Genomic DNA, 24,179 nt, shown 5'->3' on the forward strand with positions numbered 1-24,179 from the left:
AGGTCAGCAAACTATAGCCTGTTAGCCATATCTGGCCTACTGTCTATTTATGTATGACTATTTATATTTTCAAGTGGTTGAAAAAAATCAGAAGAAGAATAGTTTATAATACATGATAATAATATGAAATTCAAATTCCAGTATCCACAGATAAAGTTTTATTGGAAGACGAACATGTCCACTGATTTACGATTTACATATTGTCTTCGGCTGTTTTTGTGCTCAATAGCACACTTCAGCAGTTGCAAAGAGACTGAAAGGCTCACAAAGTCTAAAAGATGACTATATGACCCTACACACACACACACACACACACACACACACACACACACACACAAATGTGCTGAGTCCCCTGCACTATAGGAAAATATAAGTCATTGAAATATTTAACTTTTTGATCTCTTCCATACATATTCCAAGAGAGGAATCCAGCCATTGTGATGAACATGGAAAGCACTGAACAGGATGTAGAAGTTAGTTACAACAAGCATTAAATCTTAGCCACTTTAAGCTGTTTATTATCGTTTGATAAGTCTAATTAGTATGTGCAGACAGAGCTTGTCCCAACCAGATATTGAGTTAGATTTTGGAGATCATGAAAGCTTCATTCTTTTTGGGCCAACTCAGCTGCCCAGGATCTGGGGTTATTTGTGAACTGGCAGGCTTGAAGTGCTTCTGCAGACTGCAAAAAAATTTATTTAAGTAATGAGGAGGAAGAACTTGAGAAGTAAGCTTATAAACTGCCACTTTATTGGAATGAATATCTTCTGCAACTGGTCACTGTGCAACTAGTTTTTGTTAGTTTCTTCCAAATAGAGAAAGTAACTATTCAGCTGGGGACTCAAACTATACAAACAGGAATTTAAGTGAGGAATGGTCTCATGAAATAGTAAAAATCATGATGTGAGCCTTAGATACTCTGAATATGTCTGGCCAAAGGGTGAGAATACAAACTGAAGCAACACTGGCACAAAATTGCTCTTCCCAAGGAGAAAGGCTCATGATGAAAGTTGCAAATGGGTAGTTTTCATGGGTTCAAACATTTTGAATGGTTCCTGATAAGAATCCTTTCAGATTATCATAGCCTTTCATATGACATACTTTTTTTAAAAAAATTGGTCATTTCTAACTCTAGCTGGCTTCCTGTTCTTCTTCACAGCCCTGAAAGAAAACCGAGAGACAGCCTACTAGGATATCTTCTCTGTCCTGCAGAAAATGTACGTAAACCAAATTAGAAATAAATGTTAGAGGATCGCTGATTAAGAATTGTTGCCAGAAGCCTGAATACACACTTTCTAATCTGCCTCCTATGAACGTCTGTTGGATATTTCAAAACTAACTCGTTTCTCAGTAAACCACCAGTAGTGCCTAGTAGAGGGTGTCTCACATGAAATAATCACACAGCTAGCATTGCCTTCAGCAATATAGCACACAGATTTTGTGCCCCTTCCCCCACCACCAAGTTCAGTAGTCATAAATCTGGAGATTATGACACTTAGAGAACAAAACTTAATAAGGAAACCACAAGATGTTTGACAGAAAAGCGCACACACACACACACACACACACATTGGTTTGTTCATTCATTCAACAAATGTTTTTTAAGCATTTACTATGTTCAAGGTCACGTAACAATTTAAAGGTGGAGGCACATCTCTTGGGTGCCATTATAATTAAAAAGTGCTATTGGCACATGTGAGGAAGAAAGTCTTTTGACTTCTCGTATTGTGGACCTGACTGTCTCCAGGGTTGTCAATTCTGCAACCACTTTTCCTGACAGTAATTATGAAGACACATTATGTAGTAAGAGAAAATGAAATGTAAGGAAAGATGTACAATAAAATGTAAAGAATTAAACTTCAAAATTCTAAAGGTAAGAAACAAAGATCTCATTTCACATTACAAGCTGTGAATATAAATTTATCAGGAAGAGTTTTAAAAATATTTCATAGCATGAAAAATGAAGATGCATATAGACAATCTCCAAATTAAAATGGTTCCACTTAAAAATGTATCGACTTTATGATGGTTTGAAAGCAATACTCATTCTGTAGAGACTGTACTTTGAGTACTCATACAACCATTCTGTTTTTCACTTTCAGCACAGTCTTCAATGAATTACCTAAACTGTCCAACACTTTCATATAAAATAGACTTTGTGTTAGATTGTTTTGCCCACTATAGGCTAATGTAAGTGTTCTGAGTATCTTTAAGGTAGGTTAGGCTAAGGTATGATGTTCGGTAGGCTAGGTGTATTCAATACATTTTCAACTTTTATCAGGATGTAACCCCATTATAAGGCAAGAAGCACCACTATTATACTTGTGGGATAAATAAAATTAATATGTTCATAAAAATTACAATGATTATACTTTTCATATTTTTCTTATCCTTTCAAAAATCCCTTTGAAATCTAAATGACAGAGATTATTGTGTGTAACTTCGTATTATATTCCTATCAATTGCTCCGTGAATTTCAAATATTTTTATGTGTCTGTATATCTATTTTCCCATCAATACAATTTTAATTTCATTGCAGTTTGCTCCTTTAATCATTTTAATGAAAGCTCAAATGTTCTTTTCAATGTTAATTTTAATTTAAATTTGTTTAACATAAATACTGTGCTACCTAATTTTTAAGGTTTGCATTTGTCAAAATTATGTTGATTTTCTTAATTTTAAATTTTGGAATCCCTTAGTTTTTGATGTGATAGCTATAGTAAAATTTACGTATGCTTCTAAAGTGAGTCTTTTTTATTTAACAAATAGATTTATCATACACAATGGAAAATATACTTGTTTAGTATTTTATTTTCTTTTTTTTCCCCTCAACTTTTATTTTAGATTCGGTGGTATATGTGCAGGTTTGTTTCCTAGGTACATTGTATGATGCTGAGATTTGTGGTATTAATTATCCTATCATCCAGATACTGAGAATAGCATCCAGTAGTTTTTCAACAGCTTCCTCCACTCTGGCCGAGTAGTCCCCCATTTCTTTTGCTGCCATTTTTGTGTCCATGAGTACCCAATGTTTAAGTCCCACTTATAATTAAAACATGCAGTATTTGGTTTTCTCTTCCTCCATTAATTAACTTAGAATCATGTTCTTCAGCTGAATCCATGGTGCTGTAATAGATGTAATATCATTCCTGTTTATGGCTGCATAGTATCTCACGGTGTATATGTACCACATTTTTATCCAGTCCACCACTGATGGGAACCAAGGTTGATTTTATGTCTCTGTTATTGTGAGTAGTGATACAATGAACGTGTCAGTGCATGTTTATTTTTGGTAGAATGATTTGTTCTCTTTTGGATATATGCCCAGTAATGGGATTGCTGGGTTGAATGGTAGTTTGTTTCATGTTCTTTGAGAAATCTCCAAACAGCCTTCCACAGTGGCTGAATTATTTACATTCAGACCAACAGTGTATACGCTTTCCCACTTCTCTGCAGTCTTGCTAGCATCTGTTGGGTTTTTTTTTTTGAATTTTTAATAATAGCCATTCTGATCTGTGTGAAATGATATCTCATTGTAATTCTGATTTGCATCAAAACCACTGACTTAAAGTAAGGGGATGGAAAATGATCAACCATGCAAACAGAAAACAAACAAAAAGAGCAGAAGTCATTGTTTGTATATCAGATAAAACAGACTTTAAACTAACAGCAATCAGGAAAGACAAAGAGGGGCATTATATAATGATAAAGGGTTCAATTCAACAAGAACACTTAATAATCATAAATAAATATGCACCCAACACTATAAAGCACCCAGATTCATAAAATAAGCTCTTCTTGACATACAAAAAGACTTAGACAGCTACACAATAATAGTGGTGAGCTTCATTATCCTGTTGAAAGCATTAGACAAATTTTTGAGGCAGAAAACTAACAAGGTAATTCTGAAATTAAATTCAACATTTGACCAATTGAACCTAATAGATATCTACACAATACTCCACCCAACAAAAAACCACAGCGTATTTATTCTTCTCATCCACACACACAACATATTCTATGATCACCACATACTTGATCATAAAGAAATTCTCAATAATTTTTTTAAAGCAAATCAAACCAATCACACTATAGGACCACAATGCTATAAAAATAGAAATCAATACTAAGAAAATCTCTCAAAACTACACAAAAGCATAAATAAAACAAACTGCTCCTGAATAACTCTTAGGCAAACAAAAAAAAATAAGGCCAGAAATTTAAAAAAAAAAGAAATTGATGAAAATAGAGACACAACTTACCAAATCTTTGGGTTGCAAATAAAGCAGTGTTAAGAGGAAAGTTTATAGTCCTTAATGCCTTCATCAAGAGGTTAGAAAGATCTCTAATTAGTAATCTAACATCACATCTAGAGGAACTAGAAAGAAAAAAATACAATCCAAAAGCTAGCAGAAGAAAAGAAGAAACTAAAATCAGAGAAGAATTGAATGAAATTTTGCTCATTTTTAAATTGGTTTCTTGCTTGTTAAGTTGTGTAAATTCTTTATAGATTCTGGGTATTAGATGTTTGTCTGTTTATTCTGTTGATTATTTATTTTGGTGTACAGAAGCTCTTTAGTTCAATTAGATCTACTTATCCTTTTTTGTTTTTGCAATTGCTTTTGAGAACTTAATCATAAGTTATTTCCAAAGGTTGATGTCCAGAATGGTGATTCCTCGATTTTCTTCTAGAATTCTTATATTTTGAGATCTTACATTTAAATATTTAAGTTATATTGAGTTAATTTTTGTATATCGTGAGAGTCCAGTTTCATTGTTATGTATGTAGCTAGCCAGTTATTCCAGTGCCATGTATTAAATAGGGGGTCTTTCCCCATTACTTATTTTTGTCGTCTTTGTCAGAGATCAGGTGGCTGTTGTATGGCTTTGTTTCTGTGTTCCCTAACTTGTTCCATCAGTCCATGCATCTGTTTTCATTTTGTTTGTTTTTTTGTTTTAACCAGTACCATTCTGTTTTGGTTACTGTAGCCTTACAGTATAGTTTGAAGTTGGGTAATGTGATGCCTCCAACTTCATACTTTTGTTTAACATTGCTTTGGCTACTTATTGATTTGTGTACATTGAACCAACCCTGCATCTCAGGAATAAAGTCTACTTGATTGTGGTGAATTAACTTTTTGATATGCTGTTGGATTCAGTTTGTGAGTATTTTGTTGAGGATTTTTGCATCTGTGTTCTTTAAGGATAATAGCCTTTAGTGTTCTTTTTCGTTTGTGTCTGCCAAACATCAGTGTCAGACTGATGCTGGCTTTGTAGAATGAGTTAGAGAGAAATTCCTCCTCCTTGACGTTTTAGAAAAGTTTCAGTAGAATTGGTACCAGCTCTTCTTTGTACATCTGGTAGAATTTGGCTGTGAATCCATCTGGTCTGGGACTTTTTTTGGCTGACGGGTATTTATATTATGGATTCAATTTCAGTGCTCAATATTGGCCTATTCAGAGTTTCAATTTCTTCTTGATTCAATCTTGGGAGATTGTGTGTTTCCAGAAGTTCATTTCCTCTAGATTTTATAGTTTGTGTGCATCGAGTCATTCATAATAGTCTTAGAGGATCTTTTGTATTTCTATGCAATTGATTGCAGTGTCATCATTGTCATATCTGATCGTGCTTATTTGGATTCTTTCTTTTTTAATCTGTTAATTTAGCTGGTGGTACATTGATCTTGCTTATCTTTTCAGAGAATCAATTTTTGGTTTCATTGATTCTTTGTATAGATTTTGGTGTCTCAATTCCATTCAGTTCCGCTCTGAATATAGTTATTTCTTTTCTTCTGCTAGCTGTGGGGTTAGTTTGTTCTTGTTTATCTAGTTCCCCTAGGTGTGATATTACATTGTTAGTTTGAGACCTCTCTAACTTTTTAAGGTAGCCATTTTTAGCACTATAACCTTTCCTGTTAACACTGCCTTTACTGTATCCCAGAGAATCTAGTATGCAGTGTCTCTGATTTTTACCTTTTTAAAGATTTGAAAAATTTCTTTCTGAATGCCATTGTTTCTCAAAAGTCATCAATGGGTAAGTTGTTTAATTTTCATGAAATTGCATGGTTTTGAGAAATCTTTCTGGTATTTATTTTTCTTTTTATTCCACTGTAGTCCAAAGGTATGATTGGTATGATTTTGATTTTTTAAACATTTATTGAGGTTTTCTTTCTTTTTTCTTTTCTTTTCTTTTCTTTTTTTTTTTTTTTTTTTTTTTTTTTTGAGATGCAGTTTCACTCTTGTCACCCAGGCTGGAGTGTAGTGACGCAATCTTGGGTCACCGCAACCTCTGCCTCCCAGGTTCAAGCAATTCTCCTGCCTCAGCCTCCCTAGTAGCTGGGATTACAGGCATGCGCCACCATGCCCGGCTAATTTTTTATTTTTAGTAGAGACGGGGTTTCTCCATGTTGGTCAGGCTGGTCTCAAACTCCCAACCTCAGGTGATCTGCCTACCTCGGCCTCCCAAAATGCTGGGATTACAGGAGTGAGCCACCATGCCCAGCCTACCTTAGAAGTTTATTTGTGGTGATTTAGAACCTTGTCTTATATCTCTTTGAGCTTCCCTACAATCCATGCTTTGGATTTTTTATCTGCCATTTCTGAGTTTCCATTTTGGCTGGGGACTATTGCTGGAGAGCTACTGTGACCCTTCGGTGATGTCACTATATTCAAGTTTTTCATGGTGCCAGAATTCTTGCATTGGTTCCTTTCTAATTTGGCAACACTAGGATTTGTAATTGATCTAATTATTTTTTGAAGTAGAATTTTTTCTTTTCCTTTCTTTCCCTATAATATTTTTGTATTTTTTTCTCTTTCTCTTCCCCCTCCCACTGGGATGTGTGTTTGACTGTAGAGAATGCTGGGTAGGGTCTTTTGGCTTTGCTTCTATAGCCCTATGCACTTCTGTCAGCAGATTTTATATTGGGGTGTACAGTTCAAGTTACAAGCTGGTAGACTTATCTTATAGGTAAAAGCCAGTTGTAGCCAATGCATCTCAGTATATACTTGATCTTTGTTTACTGGAGGAAGCTCTCTGTTGCCTCAGGCAATGGGCTGCTGACACATGCAACACACAGTGTTCTGATCTCCCTACTCAGCCCCAGGGAGGCAGGGGCCACAATGCTTAGGGCTGGACTAGGCAAGTCTGCCTACAAGTCCCTTGATGGCAGGCACAAGCACCAGCACCAAGAGAGCATCCAGTGGTAGCCATCAAGCACACAAAGGTGTACCTAGCTATGGAGGTAGGGGACCTCACTGGCCCCAAGTTATCTGCATGGGAATGGCAGGCAGCATAAACTGCTAATCCAGTAGAGTGGATGCTCCAGATGACTGGAGATCTGCCTGGGTGTACAGCAGAAACAACCCCCCTGCACCAAGTTCTTTGCACAGGAGGATGGGCCTTCTCAGGCTGACGAATCAAGTGAGAGGGTGCCCTGAATGACTGGAGACTTCCCTAGGCATGGAGCAGAGAGAGCCTGGCTATACCATGATCTATGTCCAGGAAGGGTGGGGCAGGTTGGGCTTCTGCTACAGGTAAGCAGTTCTCCAGTTGCCTGGATTACTGCCTGGGAGTGGAACAGAGAGGGCCCTGCTGTACCTTGACTTCAGGGGAGCAAGGTAGGGCACCCAGTAATGCCACACACAGACCAGTTCCAGTTTGCCACACTGGCCCTGGGTGCAAGTCTCATCATCCAGGAGAAACTGTAGCTATAGCAGCTCTCCTCCTGCCCCAGGATTGTGATGGGAAAGAGCACAATTCCAGCATCTACTGCTGAGGCACCTTCCACAGTTGGAGCTATGGAAGTCCCTCCCCTACTCCAGAGCAAGCACTCCAATATCTGGCCCAAGGCTAAAGTACTCGTGTGGCTACACTGCGAGGTTGCCAAAGAATAGTTGATTTTGTATGTGCCCTGATTAAAAATGGCATTCCGATCATGGTCTCAGGTCTGAAAAAATGACTTCGGCTTTTCCAGGGGTCTTTCATTCTCAGCATATTCAAGACTCTCCCCAAGATAGCCCAGGGACTTGGGAGAAACAAAGTACTGTCCCTCGACCTGGGTTGCTCAGATCTCCAGTGGAAAGGTTAAGTCATACAGGGGGATTCTCTGCCTCTTTCATACACTGGGGCTTCACTCTGTCTTACTGGCTGGACACCACTATGGGGCTGTTTGCTGGCTATGTTTCTCCCTTGGATCTGGGACATCCTTCATAGTTTCAGTGGATTCTCATTTTCCTTCTTGAATTAATGCTGAAAGAGTTTATCTTTATGCACTATCTTGCTATTTCCAAATGGTTGATGCAGACCAAAAGCATCTAATCTGCCATCTTGGGGAAAAATGATATTTGATTCTCCACATTTCTTGTTTCCTGAATTTTTTCATATATATATGTATGTGTGTGTGTGTATATGTGTGTATATATATATTGTATATGTTTCATGTTACTAGAGTTCATTTTTTTCTTTGCAACTTAAGAAGTATAAAGCCTGTTTTCTAGTAAAAGGGTAGACATACATGTACAGCATTATAATTGTTTTTAAACTTTACATGTCCAGAAAAAAATTATTATTAATTGACATTCTTAAATGAAACAGGAAAACATATTCCATACTCTTCTTATCTCTCTTTCTTCTCCAGCCTCATCCACCCAAAATATATATATATTTTTTTGGCATAGCCTTGGTCTTACCTTTTAGGCTATGAATGTTAATTCAATTTTTATTCTTATAAAAATTATTCTGCTTGAAAATATAACATTATAAATTATTTAAATTGGTTCTATCCCTAAATTTATTTTTTGTGTATCATTTCACCATTTATGTTTTTATTTTTGAGATATACCTATTTGTTGACTGGCTTAACTTTTTAAATTAGCTTTTTAGGAATCAAAACTTTTCCTTGAATCACAGCGATTCAAATTTTTGCTTCCATTTTCTGCAGTCAGGAATAATAACTTGCACCAGTATAAAATTAACTGATGACAATCTTTACTTCCTCAAAAATCTGCAGATTCTGTTCCTTTGGCCTCTGTATCTAACACTTCTAAGGAAAAGGCTGAGGGAAGCCTTGTCTTTATGTTTTGCTTTGTAAGTTACCAGATTTTTGTGAAATTATCTATTGAATCTGTATAAGTTTTTTTTAAACTTTAAGTTCAATAACGTTACCAAGTAAAATCAATCTATCCATCTATCATCTATCCAATTATCATTTTCATTTAAATATTTTCTCTTTACTTTTTGCTTTTTTCAGAACAAATTGAGTCCTTATTGGCTCATTAAATTTAGAAAAGATTACTTAAAGTTTGGATTTATTGTTATTTCTCTTGGTTAGGAACACCAGTAATCTCTATGTTGGATTTGCATGGGTTATATTGCAAAATTGTAATGTTGCTTTTATGTCATTAATTATATGTGTTTTTCTCAAAATTTTCTGAGATTTTTCTTAAATAGGTCCTAAATGTGAATTTTTTTGGTGTTTTAATTCTGCCCTTGTTGTTCCTGATCATATTTGCAAATTGTACATTAGCATTCCCTTAATTTTTTTCTTAAATTCTATTTTCATTACATTCTATTACTTTATCATTCTTTGTTTTAAAGAGTACTTTTTTTTAGAATTCCTGAGAGAAGGTGTAGTGTTAGCCAGCAATTTTATTTCACGTCTGTTGTAATGCATCCAACACGCTATTCATCTCTATGCTGTCTGACATTTTCCTTTTCCCCTCTTTCTCTGCTACACTTGCAAAGGAATTATGTAAGATTTATTTTCTGTTTTTCTATCAGTTTGTTCATCTTTGAAGAGATACAACCCTATCTGTGTCTAACCTTTAACAAAAAAAAGTGACTGGAATTGCCTTTATTCTTCTCTCTATTTTTTTGAACAATTTTTGATATTTCTCATAGAAAGTATAAGTGGGTAGTCTCAGGGTTGATATTTTACATTTTGTATTAAATACTTGGATTGTTTTGAGTTTGGGGGAGAAAAGGAAATTGGATTGAAAAGAAAACTAGCACACTTGAAAACTGCATTCTAAAATAATCATCTCTATCTTTATCTCAATTTTATGAAAATCTCTTACTGTTATGCCTGCAAGTTGTGAGAAACTTTAGCAGACTTAAACTTTTTCTTTTTTGTTTTTTTAATTATACTTTAAGTTCTGAGATACATATGCAGAACATGCAGGTTTGTTACATAGGTATACACGTGCCATGGTGGTTTGCTGCCCCCATTAACCCATCATCTACATTAGGTATTTCTCCTAATGCTATCCCTCCCCTATCAGCCCACCGCCAAATAGGCCCCAGTGTGTGATGTTCCCCTCCCTGTGTCCACGTGTTCTCATGTTCAACTCCCACTTATGAGTGAGAAAATGTGGTGTTTGGCTTTCTGTTCCTGTGTCAGTTTGCTAAAAATTACAGTTTCCAGCTTCACCCATCTTCCTGGAAAGGGCATGAACTCATCTTTTTTATGGCTACATAGTATTCCATGGTGTATATATGCCACATTTTCTTTATCCAATCTATCATTGATGGGCATTTGGGTTGGCTCCAAGTCTTTGCTATTGTGAACACTGCTGCAATAAACATACGTGTGCATGTGTCTTTATAATAGAATGATTTATAATCCTTTGGGTATATACCCAGTAATGGGATTGCCGGGTCAAATGGTATTTCTGGTTCTAGATCCTTGAGGAATCACTACACTATCTTCCACAATGGTTGAGCTAATTTACACTCCCATCAACAGTGTAAAAGCATTCCTAATTATCCACATCCTCTCCAGCATCTGTTGTTTCCTGACTTTTTAATGATCATCATTCTAACTGGTATGAGATGGTATCTCACTGTGGTTTTGATTTGCATTGGTCTAATGACCAGTGATGATGAGCTTTTTTATATATGTTTGTTGGCCGCATAAATGTCTTCTTTTGAGAAGTGTCTGTTCATATCCTTTGCCTACTTTTTGATGATTTTTTTTCTTGCAAATTTGTTTAAGTTCTTTGTAGATTCTGGATATTAGCCCTTTGTCAGATGGATACATTGCAAAAATTTTCTCCTATTCTGTAGGTTGCCTGTTCACCCTGATGATAGTTTCTTTTGCTGTGCAGGAGCTCTTTAGTTTAGTTAGATCTTATTTGTCAATTTTGGCTTTTGTTGCCATTGCTTTTGGTGTTTTAGACAAATGAATAAATTCCTAGACACATACACCCTCCCAAGACAAAACCAGGAAAAATTCACAGACCAATAAAAAGTTCTGAAATTGAGGCAGTAATAAATAGCCTACCAACCAAAAAAAGCCCAGGACCAGAAAGATTCACAGCCGAATTCTACTGGAGGTACAAAGAGGAGCTGCTACCATTCCGTCTGAAACTATTCCAAAGTATAGAAAAAGATAATCTCCTTCCTAACTCATTTTATGAGTCCAGCATCATCCTGATACCAAAACTTGCAGAGACACAACCAAACAAGAAAATTTCAGGCCAATATCCCTGATGAACATCCATGCAAAAATCCCCAATAAAATACTGGCAAACTGAATCCAGCAGCACATCAAAATTCTTATTCACCGTGATCAAGTTGCCTTCATCCCTGGGATGCAAAGCTGGTTCAACATACTAAAACCAGTAAATGTAATCAATCGCATAAAGGACATGGATGAAACTGGAAAACATCATTCTCAGTAAACTATCGCAAGGACAAAAAACCAAACACCGCATGTTCTCACTCATAGGTGGGAATTGAACAGTGAGAACTCATGGACACAGGAAGGGGAACATCACACTCCAGGGACTGTTGTGGATTGGGGGGAGGGGGGAGGGACAGCATTAGGAGATATACCTAATGCTAAATGACGAGTTAATGGGTGCAGCAAACCAACACGGCACATGGATACATATGTAACAAACCTGCACATTGTGCACATGTACCCTAAAACCTAAAGTATAATAAAAAAAAGAAGAGAAAAAAAAGAAAAGAAAAACTACTACCACCATCTGCTGTATAATCCACCTCTAAAAAAAAAAAAAAAAAAAAAAAAAAACCAGTGACAAAAACCATTTGATTATTTCAATGGATGCAGAAAAGGCCTTCGATAAAACTCAACACCCCTTCATGCTAAAAACTCTCAATAAACTAGGTATTGATGGAACATATCTCAAAATAATAAGAGCTATTTATGACAAATCCACAGCCATATCATACTGAATGGGCAAAAGCTGGAATCATTCCCTTTGAAAACCAGCACAAGACATGGATGCCCTCTCTCACCATTCCTATTCGACATAGTATTGGAAGTTCTGGCCAAGGAAATCAGGCAAGAGAAAGAAATAATGGGTATTCAAATAGGAGGAGAGGAAGTCAAATCATCTCTGGCAATGACATGATTATATATTTAGAAAACCCCATCGTCTCAGCTCCAAATCTCCTTAAGCTGATAAGCAACTTCAGCAAAGTCTTAGGATACAAAATCAATGTGCAAAAATCACAAGTATTCTTATACACCAATAATAGACAAACACAGAGCCAAATCATGAGTGAACTTTGATTCACAATTGCTACAAAGAGAATAAAATACATTGGAATCCAACTTACAAGGGATATGAAGGACCTCTTCAAGGAGAACTACAAACCACTGCTCAAGGAAATAAGAGAGGACACAAACAAATTGAAAAACATTCCATGCTCATGGATAGGAAGAATCAATATCATGAAAATGGCCATACTGCCCAAAATAATTTATAGATTCAATGCTATCCCATCAAGCTACCATTGACTTTCTTCACAGAATTAGAGAAAAGTACTTTAAATTTCATATGGAACCAAAAAAAAGAGCCTGTATAGCCAAGGTAATCCTAAGCAAAAGGAACAAAACTGGAGGCATCATGCTACCTGACTTCAAACTATACTACAAGGCTGCAGTGAAGCAAACAGCATGGTACTGGTACCAAAACATGTATATAGACCTCTGGAACAGAACAGAGGCCTCAGAAATAATGCCACACATCTACATCCATCTGATCTTTGACAAACCTGATAAAAACAAGCAATGGCAAAAGGATTCCCTATTTAATAGGATGATGTTGGCAAAACTGGCTAATCATATGCAGAAAACTGAAACTGGACCACTTCCTTACACCTTATACAAAAATTAATTCAAGATGGATTAAAGGCTTAAATGTAAGATGTAAAATCATAAAAACCCTAGAAGAAACCCTGGGCAATACCATTCAGGACGTGGGCATGGGCAAAGACTTAACCTTTTTCAGCACTTTTTCTATGGTATTTATTTTCTCACAAGGCCTGTGTCCTTGGTAAGAAGTTCTTTTCTTGATGCTATCTTATAAATGTCATTTTACAGATGATATGAACATCAGTGGTACTCTAACCTTTCCTTTTGTTCCTTAAAAGCAAACAAAAAAAGCTAGTTAACATATCTATCACCTCAAATACTATAATTTATTTTTCCTGTCTAACTGAAACATTGTACTCTTTGAGAAGATCTCATTTGCCCCGGCCCTTAGCCTCCTTATTCAGTCATTCCACATTGTATACATATATTATAGCATCACTTTGTATCCCATAAATATAGGCAATTATAATTTGTCAGTATTTAAGAAAAATAAAAAGAAAATTTATAATAGTACTATCATTTAAAAAGCAAATAAATAAAACAAGTGGAATAAATTTCAAGACACTAAGACAACTCAATATCCATCACGACCTATTTATTTGCCCATTTATTCTGTTTTTAATAGAATATCACACAATGTTCAGACCAACATTGTCAAAATGTTTTTATCCTTTTGTTTAAGAGATATACTATCTTCCTACATAGGTACATTATGATATGAACCAACAATATGAAATGAAAGCAGAGTAGAAAGCTATTTTTTCTAAATAGGCACACCCTTCAAAGGAGGAGAAGTGTTCTTACCCTTTCATAATGCTATCTGATTTTAAAATAATTGAGCATGGAGACTCAATCATATGTAGATTTTTTATGTTATCTGAAGTAATTACAATACTCAGTTGCCTTTTTGTTATATAGTACTTATAAAAGAGCAAATTTAAATATTAATTTTTAAAAGGTTATTCCAAGAAATTAGAAATCATGTAATCGTATTAATTTTCTAAATAAAATAGAATTTATCTTTCTCAAAACGAAAAGATCTTTCACAATCACATTTGTTTATTTTTAATTCCTGAGAAAGAAAAGAAATAACTATTGCCAGTATGGAGAATAAAAGGATTTTTGGATTTTACATGTGACTGGATGAAATATGCTTTGGAACAGGGATGGGGCAAGCAATGAAAAATTAGCAAAGTACAATTTTTGATAGAGAAGTGTGCTCTGAAAAATAGTACCATATGGATTAAGAAGTGAGTGGAGTAAGAAAATCTCTGAAGAGATCACATTTTCTTTATGTTTTTGTTAGTAAATGTTTGGGTTTGCATTTTTGGTGCATGGGTATCTGAGCAATGGAGTCTTTATTACGCAGACTGCAGATCATTAAATTATCACAGTTGAGAGAATTAAAAATGTGCACATCAAACTTAATAGTCTTAAGTTTCATAGCCATTTGCATTAAGCCTTACAAAGGAAAATGAAACTTGAGTGCTAAACTGAACTATAAAAGGAGATATTTAAAATCAACCAATCACAGTGTAATTGTTTATTTTTGCTAATGGCCATTATAAGAAAATCCACAAACACAGACATTTTGTGAAAATAAAGTAAGACAAAGTTTATTTTCATGGACAAAAACAATAGGATTTTTCTCTGGAATGGTGAGCAGAAAAAATGATTTTTCAAAGATATTCAAATCCTGATCCCCAGAACCTATGAATATGTTACCCCAGATAGCAAAAAGGACTTTGCATATTTGATTAAGTTAAGGACTTTGAGATGAGGACATCACGTTACATTTCCCAAGTAAGAACAATCTAAACTTGTGGGTCCTTGAAATTGAAGAAACTTCCCTGGATATGATAAGAAGGAGACGAGGCCATGAAAAAAATCGTCTGAGATGCAAACATGCTGGCTTGAAGATGGAGGAAGATGGCTAAGAGTCAATGAATGTGGGTGGCCTCCAGAAGGTTGAAAAGGCAAGGAGATTGATTCTCCCTACAACCTCAGGAAAGAATGCAGCTGTGCAGATGCCTTGATTGGACTCCTATGAGACCTATGACAGACTTGTGACCTAAAAAACTGTAAAATAAAAGTTTATGACATTATGAGCTAGTAAATGTGTTGTTTTTTTTTTACAGTTGTAATAGAAAACTAATACACTGGGCAAAGCTTTCAAAGGAAGGAACAAATGCTCAAACACAAGCAGAACTAAAAAAACACAGAACATTTTCCTATAGGCATTGCAGATCTCTGTCCATTCCTAGCTCCTGCTGTGTCCTCCGCTACTTTCTTCAGGAAGATTTGGGGTCAGTAATTCAATACTGGGGAGGGAGGGGAAATAAGAAATTCAATATCCATACTTGTTGGGGAGAGGAAAACGGCAGGCCCAGACTCCGTGCAGATGACTTGGGTAGAAGGGGCATCTAACTGGGGAGAATCAGATGGCACAAATATTTCAGGCATAGGGCTATTCTTGGATGTGTCAGCAGGAGCAGGTGTATGTTAGAAGAGACACACCCATGCAGTCACATTGTGAACATTTGGCAATGTGTATCAGCACAGCTCTTCCCTTTAGCAAGATTTGTTTTGTGGTTCCACATAGGTCATTTTCAGGCCTCGTTCCTCCAAGGTAGTAAGCTAGATATGAGATATGTTTTCAGGGTGTAATTTGGCAATATGTTGTTTTTTTTTTTTTTTCTGGCTATTTTATCACTGCTAATATCAGCAGAGTTTCCAGCCCACATGTTGGCCCTGCTTCAGCCTTTACCCCACCAAACCATGGAATGAAAGTCAGTAGTATATTTTAAATTCTGGGCCATATTTGACAACATTGCTTTTTGTTTGTTTTTTTGTTTGGTTTTTTTTGTGTGTGTTTTTGACAGAGTCTCACTCTTTTGCCCAGGCTGGAGTACAGTGGCATGATCTCGGCTCACTGCAGCCTCTCCTCCCAGGCTCAAGCAATTCTCCTGCCTCAGCCTCCCAAGAAGCTGGAACTACAAGGGCATGCCACCACACCCAGCTAATTTTTGTATTTTTAGTAGAGACGGGATTTCACCATGTTGGGCAGACTGGTCTCGAGCTCCTAACCTCAGTTGATCTGCCCACGTCAGCCTTTCAAAGCGCTGGGATTACAGGCAGGAGCCAGCCAACACTGCCCTTTGATTAGTAATATAAAAATTTCTGTGTTGATCTTAATAGCCATTTTATTTCATTTTTCTTATACTGCAAATAACAGAGACTACTTAATGTCTATAATAAAATACATTTCTGGATTTCCTTGTAAATAATATTTTCTTATTTTTAGTTCATATTTCTAAGTGAGTTGAAGGTAAGAGAATTGCTTTTAAAGTGAATTTTAAAACCACTATCTTTTCCAGAAACCCAGGCAAGCTTGTCAAATTGTGCTTGTGACCGAAGAAAGCAGCTACTTCTGTACTGACAGTCGTGATTTTCCAAATTGTTCAAACCTCCCACCATTTTCATGGGGAAAGGCTGAAATATCTGGACTAATGAATATTCAGAAATTATTAAGGAATAAGTAAGTGGGTCAGCGTAATACCTTAGGTGAATGAAAATGTAGATAGAATAATAAAATTTGAAGAGGGACGACATGATAAAAATGCGACATCTTCTTTTATGGTGTATCTAATGGCTGATAAAGATTCAGATATATTTTACATGTATACTTAAATACATAATAAGTGATGGAATTTGGAATTTGGGGTATTTTTATGCTTTCTACCATTTTATTTTTAGCCACATTGAGCATACAATGTAATATACTTTATAAAATATTCCCTAAATGTAAAAAAATACTCTAAAACACTGTAAAACACTGCCGATTCCACAGATCAGATCATGTTACATGTGATTATAGATAAATACGATGCATCTCATATATTATTCCTTGTAAAATTTCTGACACAGATGTTATTATTGCCCTGGACAAAAACAATTTAATTAAATTTCAATATAAATTCTTGTAAAATGAACATAATACCATTTTTTTAAGTCTAAAACAATAGCAGCATTTCTAAAAACAGAGAGACTATTTTCATCAGGTTTCACTGGTGATTAACACTGAACATGTTGCAGGAAGCATGTCTGTTTCAAATCCCACCCTCGTGTATAGAATTTGACACCAGATGGTTTCAAACTAACAAGGAATTAACAATTTGTGTGTTGTTAATTGTTCCATTATAAAAGTACTCTTGTAAAGTAAATAAGAAATACATTTCCATGGCATACAGCTGAAGATACAATTGTAAAGTAAAACAAAATGTGAACAAAAGTTTCGGTAATTGCTGAAACGTGTCAGAAAAGGCACAGTATCTTTTTTTTTTTTAAATATTGCTTTTTTCGCCATTCTTTTTTCTTTTGATTATTTGAAATTAAAATCACCACCACCATAATTTAAATATGTATAAAATATTAATGAATGGAACACTCTGTGATGTGTAATTGTATGTGTCAACTTGACTCTGAGTTAAGGAATACCCAGATAGCTGGAAAAATTATATTTTTGTTATGTCTTTGAATGAGTTTCCAGAAAAGATTATCATTTGAATCAATAGACTGAGTAAAAGTCTTGCTCCTGAATGTGGGTGGGCATCCCCCGATTTGTCATGACCCTGAATAGAACAAAAAGGCAGAGGAAGGAAAAATTCACTCTCTCTCTTCTTGAGCTAAAACAATCATCTTCTCCTGTCCTGGAACATTGGTGCTCCTGGTTCTCATACCTTCAGTATCAAACTCAATTATACCACAGGTTTTCCTAGTTCTCCAGCCTGCAGATGGCAGACTGTGGAACTTCTCGGCATCCATAATTTCATGAGCCAATTCCCATAATAAATGTCCATCTACCTACCTACCTACCTACTACCATCTAAGCATCAATTTTCTATCATCTATCTATCTATCTATATACCTACCTACCTACCTACCTACCTACCATCTAAGCATCCATTTCCTATCACCTATCTATCTATCTATCTATCTATCTATCTATCTATCTATCTATCTATCTATCATCTATCTATCTAATCTATCTATCTGGCATCTGTTTATCTAATCATATGTCTTATTGGTTCTGTTTCTCTGGAACACATTGACTAATGCACACTATAAATCTATCCAGTTGCACATTTCAAGTGTTACCAATTTTACTTTTTAACATGTAGCTATCATGTGTTGTTCCTATTTGACATACTGTGAACAGTACGCATTGTATTGACAAGTGCACGATGGGGACAAAAGTCTGAATTCAAGGATTTTTAAAATATGTTGAGTATTTTTATCATAATTACTATATATAAGAAATCTCATATATTTATGGGAATTAGAACTCATAATGAAAGGCTAGGAAAGAAACTCTCAAGGTTTTCGTTTCAGGACACCTCTGCACCCTTAAAATATTGAAGACCCCAAATAATTTTATTTTGTGGCTTATATCTTTTAATATTTTCTATACTTGAAATTAAAACTGAGATTTAAAAATGTTTATTGAATAATTTAAAATAGCAAGATTAACCCATTACATGTTAATCTAAATAACATATCTTTCTAAAAATACATTTCTAAACCAAAAAATAATTGGTGAGAAGAGTAGCATTTTTCCACATTATTGCAGATTTAAAAACTATCTGGCTTATTAGAAAATACTTGAATTCTCAAAACTCTTTTGCATTCAACCTATTATAATATGTTGTTTTGATCAAAGTATAAAAAATCAGGCTTACACAGAAATATAGTAGGAAAAGGAATAATTATTTTAATAATGTCAAAGATAAAATTAAATTTGAGACAAAATTAGTAACTGCTGCTTATTCCTGATCATGCAGCCTTAAAGAAAACTATCTGTGGCCATGCTCTTTTCAGCAGGATTCAAAGATATTTGAAGGAAGTTTTGGTTTTATAGAGGAAAAGGAGTAAGTCCTGAGATAGACAGACTCTGATTAGCAAGTTTTCTTAACATTCTTACGGGATTTTTGAAAGTAATGGAGACTTTCTAATTGCTCTTCAGGTACATTTTTGTGTCCTTGTGTTGTAGGACTTTTTCCTTAGTTCAGCTAAGAGCCAGTTTTTTGTCACATGGCCATGAGATATTAGACTTGCAGACACTTTGAAGGTTGAAAAAAAAAAATGGAATTTTTGAGCAAAAATGGACAGAAAAGGAAACAGGACTCTCTGCAAAGCCAGCGTCCTGCAAGTGTGCATCCTGCCTCACAGATTGAATTCCAGGTTCCACCCAGGAAGAGGAGGGGCCAAGCTCCTCCCCACTGCAAATGCACAAGCTTCCCGAGGCTCCATCCCAGTGTGCACTCATCCCAGGGACAGGTGGGTTCGGGGTTCTCTGGTGACCCTTTTATACTCAGCTCTCTCACTTGGTTGGCTGCAAGTGGGTAGATAAGCGACAAGTGGGTAGATAAGTGATTTGGGGAGGGTTGCTTAATCTTCAGAGTGACAGAGTCTCTGTGGCTAGCCATTTTGGGGAACAAGAGGAGGTTGATGGAATTACTTTTCTCACTCAAACTCATGCCGTTTTATGGCAGGCAATCTCTCAATAATATATTTAGGTAATATTGCACATTCTTCTTTTATATTGCATCAAAACTCCACAAGGGGTAGTCTATTAAAAGTTAGTTGCAATGTGTTAACTGAAACCGTATCAGTAAACTTTTCATCATCTGGTACATTAAAATCCATTGGTGTATTTTGAATTTGACTGGATCTTTTCCCAGCATATGATTTTATAACCCTGTATATTTTTCAATTGGAAAATATTGTTTTATTGATTTATGCAAATCTCTCAAATGTTGGCACATTTAATTATAAAATATTTTTAAATAGCATCCATTTATATAATTACTGACCTTGTCAGAAAAGACTCTAAGAGTTGGAAGGCTGTCAAGCTCAGTCATTGACATACATTTTCTAAAATTTCACTTTTCACAAAAAGCTCAATTTTTATCAATCCCAACAAATACTTTTAGTTATGTTCTTTGGAGTGACATGCTTACTTTGTTGATTTTTCTAGAAAATGTCTGCTAAATGCCCAAGCCTGAATGACAAGAGTAAGATTGTAAGCCATTCTTTGAAATAAAACTTCTGTTGAATGGAAAAAAATCAACTGGCTCAGCTTGCCACTCAATCATAGATGTACTTTTCTTCAAGACAACCATCAACCACCATACTTTAGTAGACAGCAGAAGTTCTTCATGAGAATTTTACATTTTATCACCCAGAATATCAAAAGTACATATACTCAAAGGCCATTGTTTACAAAAATTAATCGTATTTTACTGCTTCGGCAATAAGTTGCCACTGCTGTGGTTTTTCTCTCTGAGTGTGTGGAGGGAAGTTATAAAAAGTTTAGTAGTACGGTCTGCTTTCGCTTGTCTTGATTGGTGTGAACGCATCAATGGTTTTATCCACCACTCGTTTTGTACCATGAGTTTAAATTTCAACACAGTAGAAAAGGCAAATATATCAGTTTACTATCATTGTGGAAATAGTTTTGATCTCCAGGGCTCCCTGAAACTGCAAACATCTTGAGTACCTCATGGTATATGGCTCAGCTCTGGAAAACTGCTGTGGTAGCGGAAATGAAATCTGAGCTCTATCCTTGATTCCAAGTTTTATCTCCCAGGGTTGTGGGGGGAGGGACAAAAAAGAAGAGAAAGGAAGAAAAGAAAATTAATGTAAATAATATTAATTGCAAAGAAAACAAATGTAATTATTATTAGCAATAGTAGTAGTAGCAGTGGTAGCAATAGTAGTAGTATTAACTTAGTTATTATGGATGATTATATTGACCTGACACATACAACTTGAAATTAAAACTAATTAGTTGGGCAAATGTAACAGTCTTCCATTACACTTTTTATTTATTCCAATAAATTTGGAATTCCTCTATTACATTTGGGAGTTATACACCATGTAAGTACTTTCTCCCTAAAGTAGACCCCCAGCAACTGCTGCCAAACGTTATTCCACTGGCACCTTTATATCCTGGCCACGGGCATATTGCCTAGGTTTTGCCAATCAGATTCAGCCCAGTGAAAATTCTGTTCAAACTTGAGCACCTTAGGGAAGGTACATCCATGTAAATCAACTTTATTCATAAAGGTGACTGTAGAAGCTTGTGGATTACAAAGAAAAAATGGCTGCATCAATGGGTTCTCAGTGATGTGGCTGCTGTTAACATCATGGATTGCAGGGCAAGTCAACAGCCTGGTAGCAGTGCACATGGCGGATTTGTGGTGGCCGTGGCAGTTGTGGCGCTTTCTTTTTAAGCAGATCTGCTTGTTATTCTTAGCACTGTTTCTGAATGATTATATTTGAGCCATCCGGCAGTCATCCCAAAGGTATCTTGAGCTCCCCAATATTTTTAAAATTACTTTTATACTTAATCATCTAAAATCAAACCCCTTTGCAAAAAAGTATCCTGTCTAAAGCAGGTAATGCTTTACATTGGGCCATTCTTTTTTTTTTTTTTTTAACATTTGGTATACTCTGAGATACATTTCACTTGACATGTCTCATTAGTGATAATAAAAATGTATTGTGTTAATCAGGGTTCTCTAGAGAAACAGAACCATCAGGATATGTGTGTGTGTATATGTGTATGTATAAAAGGTGATTTATTATGAGGAATTGGCTCATGTGATTATAGAGACTGAGAAGTTTCACAATCTCCCATCTGCAGGCTGGAGACCCAGGAAAGCTGGTGGTGTAAATCAGTCCAATTCTGAAGGCCTGAGAACCAGAGGAGATGGTATAATACCAGTCTGATAACTGGAGAAAATGAGATGAAGTGTCCCACGTGAAGTGGGCAGAGGGTAAGCAAAAAGGGGATGAATTTTTCCTTCTTCCTTGTGTTCTATTCAGGCTCTCAACCAAGTGGTTGATGCTCACTCATCCTGGTGGCATCCACACACGGGGGAGGGAAATCTACATTACTGACTCCACTGATTCATTGCTAATCTCATCAGGAAACACCCTCACAGATATACCCAGAAATAATCCTGATCCAGATACCTGAACATCTCCTATTCCAGTTGACAAAATACAATTAGCTATCACATTTACAATCAATATAAAGAAATGTTCAGATGTTCACATCTTTTTTCTATGGCCATGTTTCATCAGTCCAGGTTACATAAAACCAAAATTACTTTCAAGGTATATATGTGCATTTTTACCATGTTGTTTAATACAGCATACTGCTTAATTTGAAACTTTGGTCTGTCAAGAAAATCTCCTATGCATTAGTATAGGAGTTAAGTGTTCATTTGATAAAATGTATTTAACAATTTAGGCTTGACTAACCTTCATCAGAGGAGATTTGCCTAAAGTAAAAGGCTTATAGAAACTCCATGAAAGCTCCAAGAACACTTGTGGTTTATTTGTTTGCTCTTTCAGCAGCTGTCAATAGATGAAAATATATAATTGAGAAATAATATTTTGTGCCAAACATTGGCTTGCTGTGCACACAGGGTATTATTGGACAGAGACTGACAACTGTTTCATTAAAAAAAGAATTGCCTCAGTACTCAGAAATTATGATTCAATGGGCATGAGCCCACAGTTTTGATGGAGTAGAAGCTTATTCTTTGAAATTTTCCTTCTGCATAGCATATTTATTAATTCATTTTTATTATCTAAAAGTCATGTTAGAGCACTCTCTCTGTATCTAGAATCAGAATTCTTATTATCCTGAAAGCTGTGGGAATAGGGGATTTCTACCAATGCTAAACCTTTCCCCCTTCCCTTCTATGTTTCATTTTTAGGAAAAAGTGGAGGACACTTTGAAGTATAATTTTAAACTACTTTCAAGTTTTGTTAAGAGAATCTTTTATCTAATAAGTTGCTGTCTGGGGCTAATAAATAGTTTGGCATTATAAAGGGTGGGTGTAAACCTTACATACAATTCATTGATAGTTTTTTGATCTGATAAGATTGTTACTATATCTATAAAATTATATCATAAGAGGCAGTGTTAAATAAAAAATGATTGAATAAATCCTGATAGCTGAAATTGTATAATAATAGTAATTATTGTTATTATTAATAAGTTCCTTTGAGGAATTATTACTTAAATAATACAGCAAACATGTAATGATACATTCTGAATACATCAATAATGAAGTTTTTTAGACTTCATGCTTTATAGAAACTTTGAACAAGATTTTCAACCTCAATTTGCTTCATATAGGAGATAAAACTCTGTAACTCCTTAAAAGTACATCTAAAAAAGGGATTTTCTCCACTTTCCTCACACGTGCACGCATGTGTGTGTGTGTCTGTCACCTGTGTGAAAGATGACAGAAGCAGATAGAGCTAAAAGAATTTTCTAAAAATAAAATGCACTGCAGAAAAGCTCTGAGATCTTACAGAGAGTGCCAAAATATCAGTGCATTGGTAGCCAAGGGGATAAAAAGGGTATAAAAATTCCATTTCCTTAAACTCCACACTTTCCTGAAACAATGTAAAGAAGACAGCAGTGCTGCCAAGGAAGACCTTAACTTGAAATGCCAAAGTCTCTCAAAAGCAGTTTCTCAAAGATGGTATTTTAGGGCAAATGATCAGCAAGTCTTTGGTTTCTAGTGTTTCATTTTCTTATTCATGTGGCTTCTAAAGCTGAAAATAATAAACTTGTAAATTGGATTGAAACATTAAAGTATTAGATATTATAAATGTCAATATCAGACACATACTACCTTTGTTGCATTTTTTCCCTATATTGTTTTTAAATGTCTATCAGTTTGTACGTCTTCATTCAAATCTGCTCTTCTATGAAGCCAGCCTCAGCTTGCAGAAAAAATGCCCTCTTTATCATGAAAACTCCAGGAGAATTTACTTGTTGCAACTCTCATAGGGCTACTTTAAAAAAACTCTGAATAACTAGAGTAATGATGAGAAGTCTAGGCCTGTCTTCATCTAGAGATGAATTAGAGGATTGATGATCAGGTTTTTATAAAATTCAATCTGAGCTAAAGAATGTGACCAAAATTAGATTTTAAACTCTTCCCAACGTGTTGTCATTTGTGACATC

The 24,179-nt window shown here is 35.5% G+C and overlaps 1 long non-coding RNA gene across 1 annotated transcript; it reads right to left on the reverse strand.

Moving 5' to 3' along the window:
- Nucleotides 1–18,868: 18,868 nt before the first annotated feature.
- Nucleotides 18,869–24,179, reverse strand: LOC116457033 (uncharacterized). Its single transcript, XR_004244888.1, has 3 exons — nt 23,845–24,179; nt 22,454–22,539; nt 18,869–20,741 (listed from the first exon to the last, which is right to left on the reverse strand). It is a non-coding gene; the product is annotated as an uncharacterized LOC116457033 (long non-coding RNA).

The sequence above is a fragment of the Hylobates moloch genome, unplaced genomic scaffold (genome assembly GCF_009828535.3).
Source record: "Hylobates moloch isolate HMO894 unplaced genomic scaffold, HMol_V3 SCAFFOLD_17, whole genome shotgun sequence".
NCBI lineage: Eukaryota > Metazoa > Chordata > Mammalia > Primates > Hylobatidae > Hylobates > Hylobates moloch.